Genomic DNA, 6,112 nt, shown 5'->3' with positions numbered 1-6,112 from the left:
CTTTGTTTGTTTTGTAGACTAAACTTGGCTGCTCCTCCCCCCCATTCAGTTCAGAAAAGAATTTCACAAGGGAGAATTTAATGTATTTTACCCCAGTCCCTATGAATGATCAGAAGCAAATGTTCTCTGCCTGTGAATTCTGCCTGCAATATATGAAACCATGCCAATCTGAAGACCCTCATTTTATTGTCACCCAAACAATACCATTATCATAATAGTGACTATTCTCAGCTTGTCAGAACTTAGTCACACAAGCCAAGAAGAAATATTAAGGAAGTCTACACTACCAGAGAAATGTAATGTTCTCCCAGGCACATCTGACAATACTGTTTATTCTTTGGTAATTCCATTATCAGAACAGGTTTCCTTCCCTTGGATGAAAACTAAAAAGTTTCTTATATACAGGTCCAGAGACATGCTTTTCTGAATCACCCATAGCGTGCGGGTGATCATGTGTTCCACTGATGTATGGAAGAGTGACCCATTGTAAGTGTATCTAGCAGTGTAAGTCACCTTGCTGACTAAGGTGTGTTGGCTCATAACACAAGCTCACTGGAAGTCACACACAGACTGAAACGGTTTGTCCCAAGCGGGGTCGTGGTGAACCGCAGCCTAACCCAGCAACACAGGGTGCAAGGCTAGAGGGGACAGGACGCACCCAGGATCGGACTTCAGTCTGTCACAAGGCACCCCAAGCAGGGCTTGAAGCCCAGGCCTACCAGAAAGCAGGACCTGACTAAGCCCCCTGCACCACCGCGTCCCCCCCTCATCGGAAGTCACTTTGGAGAAAAGTGTCTGCTGAAATGAGGTAATGTAGGGGTTTTAAAGCATTGAACCTTCCCCAAAATGCTGCCTGGTTTTCACAGAGCCCCATCAGCATAAAAATTTTCCTAGATCAGAACTGGGTCAGGCTAGTATCCTTCAAGCCTTAATGAATTTGAACTGATTGTTGTAGTTATACCTTGTCATAGGGTGGAGATGACCAGAGCTTCTGACAATAGAGGCAAGTTCAAAGAGTTAAGGAAGTAAGATTTGTTGTGCCTGAAATAGTCTCAGTAGCTACAGGAAAATTGTTCTCCAGTAATACAGCTAGGATGCCATTTAAGACAAATATTTCAAACTCCATATTTTTGAACAAATCAAAAAGACCAGATTATTAAATGGCAAACATTGACATTAACCAGTACTGTTTGAGATGTAAACTAGAATGTGCAGGTTGGCCCCTATCTTACAATAGTGAAGTTTTCCATTTATGCTTATAAATACCATTTTGATTGACAATATGGAACAGTAAACCCTTTCATTTTCAAAGCATTGAAAGTGAAAGACTGAGGAGCAAATCAAAAAGAAAACCCAAGGACTGCATGAAGTTAGTTTACTTTTTCATTATGTGATAGAGCCCCTTGGGCAATGCTCCTGTTCAAAATGTGTTTAGGAAACACTAAAATGAGTTGGAAAGAGGCATACAATGTAAGAAATTAACCCAAAGGACATTATTTCTCCACCTCCTACTTGGCAAATTCTTGGTCTTCTGTCATCATTGACTCTTTTAAGCATCAGTAAATACCTTAAGTATTCATGAGTGTGGGGTCATATTGAAGTTAGCTTGGATAACATTCAAGCATATTGAATCTGTGCAATTTAGTGATGAAGTCTTATGATCTTGCATATTTATGAAATATGCTACTTCTACAGGTATTAACACATGAAGCTACCAAAAATGTGTACAGATATTCAACATTTAAAGACAATCCATTTTGTTATATAGTGTAACTGATAATTCACAGGAAGGGAGTGATGTGTGTAAATGTACATCATTTACATGGTTCTTCCCCCCAAATCTACATCACTGCAGCCTTTATCCACTTGTCCAACATAGTTGGGACATCCTTTTGTAAAGACAGGTCATGAAACAGAACACATGTCACACACAGGGCATTAGAGAAGGAATGCACACATTTTCTGGTTGCCTCACAGGACTGGAGCTAATGCATAGTGCACGAATATGTTAGTCTAGAGTATGACATCTCCATATGCTTGAAAATACCACTGCATGTTCTGAAGCCTAGTAATTGGACAGACTAGTGTTCTGACAGTGATCCATATGGGGTTCACTCCAACCTGTCAGCTGGATTCAGTCTCTGCAGTGTTTTCTGCAACTTGCCAGCAGACATTAAGCAAAGAAAAATCATGCATAAGTTGAAAAGACAGCTTAGTATTTTTCATTGGTTCAATTTAATTGAACAGGACTCCTGTTGAAATGGAATAGACACGGGGGGGAGTTACAGAAAGTGACAAAAAGACACAAGTTGAATTATCAGCAAGGCTCTTGTCATTTTTACTTTCTAAACACAGAAACACCCTTGGAAGACCACATGATACTGGCAACAACATGCTTAGATGCTTATAAGCAATACATTATGCAACAGTTTATTACATTTATGCCCTTCCATCATTTTCAGTATTAGGGCTGCATAGTTCAGCTGTAGAATATTAGAACTACAGAGATTAAGACAGCAACAGTACAGGAAACATTACTACAAAGCATAACTGCTTTCCTGCTATTACCAGTTCATACTTCATTGATGGCAATGGATGAAATTCATGAAAACCCAAAATGCAAAAGATTAGGTGTGGAAACAACCTACAAGGGAACAGCCTCTTTGGCACCATATGTACCCAACCCTCTGCTGTGTGGTTCACCCTAAACAACTATCTGATCAGCAGAAGTGCTCTACCCCTGAGACATACATCAGCTACATGGCAGGTGTGTCCAACAGAGTCTGAGGCTCTCATCCATAACCATTCAACCATGTCCCTCCGCAAAGCAGATGCCACCCCTTGGGACTGTACAGTGGCTTGTCAACTCTTCAAGTGTTTGAAGGGTGGGAAGGGGAGAGGAGCTCTGTCTGTCTCAGCTCCTTTACAATTAGCATTACCCAGCTGTCTAAGTGTAGACATTATTATAACACCAAGGTACTTTTGAGGAACAGCTTTTCGTATCGTAGTTTCAGAAATGCAATGATCACATGACAGAGCACCCCGCTTGGATGTGGGGAGTATAGCTTATTATTGTTTTACACATGCATAAAGAATTCCTGGAGTTTAGAGAGGTCATTTCCACAGCATCTTACTATATTATATCCCAGGAACCAGACAGAAGCTTGTCAGAGGTTGCATGTGCAGTGAATTATGCCAGAACTGAGGCAATTAATGGTTTCTAGGAGTGTGTGTACCCAAACTCTAGAGAGGGGGAGGTAAATCCTCTAATGGTTTAGAAGAACAATTGAAAGTTCCCACATAAGGTCACACTTACCAATCCTTATATCCATATAGCGCCAAACCCACTGACCAGGTGGACTTCTAGTAGATTTTTAGTCTACCCATGTTCATACTTGAAAATAAAATGATTTATCACTTAATCAAACCAGTTACACTACACTAATGTTTAACAATAATAACCTTTTAACAGCCCTCTTATGAAGTGTCCTGGTTTACTTTTCTAGTCTTTTAATGGGGGAATTGGCCACACCTGGTGCTTGTTTGAACTTAATGAGCCATATGCAGGTGTAGCTTCCAGTCTGTGTGATGGGGGAGATAGCTGGTACACACACACACACACACACACACACACACACACACACACACACACACACACACACACACTTTGGGCTTTAGTGTTCATTTTCAAATTTACAGTTATTTTCAAATTCAGTATTATTTTGTATTTCTGTGTTACTTTGGACTGTTTGCGTGACTGTTTTGGAATTTGGTAGTATTTTCAATATCAGCTTTTTATATATATATTTTATTTTAGGGGGTGCGGTGGCGCAGTGGGTTGGACTACAGTCCTGCTCTCCAGTGGGTCTGGGGTTCGAGTCCCGCTTGGGGTGCCTTGCGACGGACTGGCGTCCCGTCCTGGGTGTGTCCCTTCCCCCTCCAGCCTTGCGCCCTGAGTTGCCGGGTTAGGCTCCGGTTCCCCGTGACCCCGTATGGGACAAGCGGTTCTGAAAATGTGTGTGTGTGTGTGTGTGTATTTTATTTTATAATTATTTCAGTATCGCAATGAATTCATTAAAACTGAAATGTAATGATCCATTAATTTAGAAGTGTACTTTATGCATTTCCTTCAAGGACCCTGACTTCCCAAACTGCCATCAAAAAATTATCACATCAAAACAAAGGATAGTTTGAAAGATCACCTGAGAAAAAAATTCTTCCATCTCAGATCTTTCTCAACTGTCCATCACCCATATAAGCATGTTCACTTATTTTACAGAATATTATAATTAACAGTGTGAAATGGGTTTAGTGTTTTTTCTTTTAATCTTTCTTTATTTCAAATTACATAGCAACATTGGACCTGATGTCAAAACACATACCTTTCCTGAAGTCCTTGATCAGTATGTGGAAGATTCTATACTTAAACATACATCTTAATCTGTTAATATGTTCTGATGATCACTGGATGATAAAGAAAATCCACTCCTATATTCCTTTATAAAATTTTTTGGCTCGGAAGTAAGACATTGTTCTTATGATAACAATGAAAATAATTATAGTGGATATTTAAAGTTAATGTACTAATTTAGATGCAGTATGTGCAAACTGAGCTAAAAAAAATTGGAGGACACAGGCATCTTTTAAGATATAAAAAACACATTTTGAAAATGCCCATCAAGTGCAACAAGGGCTGAAAAAAGCAAAAGCAAACAATACGTTTGCCAATATCACAGAGGATTCTCTACAGGTCTGGAAGTCTGATGTTTCCAGGGCCTTGCTTTTGGGAAGACCTCGTGGGCTAGGATAAGATCGCCCTCGATTAATCACATGATGAAGCCGGGGAGCTCCGGAAATTGAGGATGGAGATGAAGCATTAAATCCAGTCTTGTTTGACACCTCCATTACGAGAGGCGTTGCTGAAAAAGCCTTAGTTATCACCCTCTGGACAGCCATCGCCATCGGGGGTCCACAAAAAGGGGTTCACAGAGGACATATGGGTAATGAAGTCACTTTTCATACCACTTCACAGTAATGCAAGGACACTTTTACTACCACAAAGAACACTTATTATAATACACATTTATTGAGTTCTAACTTGTTGTCCTTGAGGTTGTATATCCTCTGTATCACATATGTCTTATACATATTTATTTATTTACTTTTATTACGCATTCCATCATTGTTATTTATTTGTCTGGCTGACGTCCTAACACCAGCAATGTTACCATGCTCTGCACAAGAAAAATACACAATGTAAAGAAACACTTTTTCCACATGGCAGGTGATCTAAAAACTAGCAAGAAGTAGAATAAATAACCAGCATTTTGACAGCTTTGAAGACAATATACTGATGCAATACAAATGAGGTTATGAGGGCAGAGCGCTCCACAAAGCACAACTTAAAAAGTTACAAAGAGCACAGGTAGTAATTCAGAAACAAGACTATTGCGAAACATTAATGTAGTAATTCTTACATCGGGGCGGAGTTGTCTGCGTGCGGTCTACTTGCAGAGCACATTAAGAAATGAAAGGGGTCACTTTGGTTCACAGAAAGTAACAGCGAGTGGCTTGCGCCTCACTAATATTGAGTGTTGGCCAAAGGGGGCACAAGAAGGGGTCACCAGGGCCGTGGCATTCTGGGAAAAAAAGCAAGTTGCAGACGATTGCAAGATGCCATTGTGTTCTTGGAGAGCATCCCTCGAAGGACTAAATATACACACACACACACACACACACATTTTCTGAACTGCTTGTCCCATACAGGGTCGCGGGGAACCGGAGCCTACCCGGCAACACAGGGCGCAAGGCCGGAGGGGGAGGGGACACACCCAGGACGGGACGCCAGTCCATCGCAAGGCACCCCAAACGGGACTCGAACCCCAGACCCACTGGAGCAGGACCCAGTCCAACCCACTGCGCCACCGCACCCCCCCTCAAGGATTAAATATTCCTGATCATTTCTGAACGTGTCCATAAACTGAATTATATCCAGAAGGCAGTATCAACCAAACATGCAGAGATGCAAAATGACATCTACATGTCTGAAGCAGGAAACAATTTGCATGTTATCAGCGTAACCGTAGCATGAAAGCTTTTTGTGTGCTACAGG

Source organism: Scleropages formosus, chromosome 9 (genome assembly GCF_900964775.1).
Source record: "Scleropages formosus chromosome 9, fSclFor1.1, whole genome shotgun sequence".
NCBI lineage: Eukaryota > Metazoa > Chordata > Actinopteri > Osteoglossiformes > Osteoglossidae > Scleropages > Scleropages formosus.
The sequence above is the reverse complement of the archived record's forward strand: the minus strand, read 5'-3'. Positions refer to the sequence as shown.